Source organism: Octopus bimaculoides, chromosome 3 (genome assembly GCF_001194135.2).
Source record: "Octopus bimaculoides isolate UCB-OBI-ISO-001 chromosome 3, ASM119413v2, whole genome shotgun sequence".
NCBI classification, from domain to species: Eukaryota; Metazoa; Mollusca; class Cephalopoda; order Octopoda; family Octopodidae; genus Octopus; species Octopus bimaculoides.
The window spans coordinates 23366414-23367114 of record NC_068983.1 but is presented as its reverse complement, the minus strand read 5'-3'; positions in this window follow the sequence as shown (position 1 = coordinate 23367114).

Sequence of the window (701 nt, the reverse complement as noted above, 5' to 3'; positions counted from 1 at the left end):
TCAAAAGGAAGAAAGGCTAAGTTGGCCTTGGTGGGATTTGAACTCAGAATGTAATTACTACTATCATTATTATTATAAGTTGGAGTCGATAAAATAAGTACCAGTTGAGTACAGGGGTCAATGTAATCAACTTACCCCCTCCCCCAAACTAGCCTTGTAACAAAATTTGAAACCATTACTATTATTAGGTATGCTGGCAAAATCAGTAGCATGCCAGGCAAAATGCTTAGCAGTATTTTGTTTGTTTTCACATTCTGAGTTCAAATTTCACCGAGGTTGACTTTGCTTTCATCCTTTCAGGGTCGATAAATTAAGTACCAGTGAAACACTGGGGTTGATGTAATCGTCTAGTCCCCTCCCACAAAATTCCAGGTCTTGTGCCTTTAGTAGAAAGGATTATTATAAGCCAGGAATGTAGTTAGGGTTACGAAGTTTGAAAGTCTTTCCGTACCAAAAACACTACATAAAACATAAATGAAAACTGGCGCCCCCGTTTTAAAATAGATCCCAAAATAGATAAGTATAGGAAGTTTGAAAGTCTTTCCGTACCAAAAACACTATATAAAACATAAATGAAAACTGGCGCCCCCGTTTTAAAATAGATCCATTCAATTCTAATAAAATAGCCTTTGAAGGTATAGCACATGTCTAAGAACAAAATTCAATATTTGGTATTTCCTTTTTTTTTTTTTTTTTTTTTT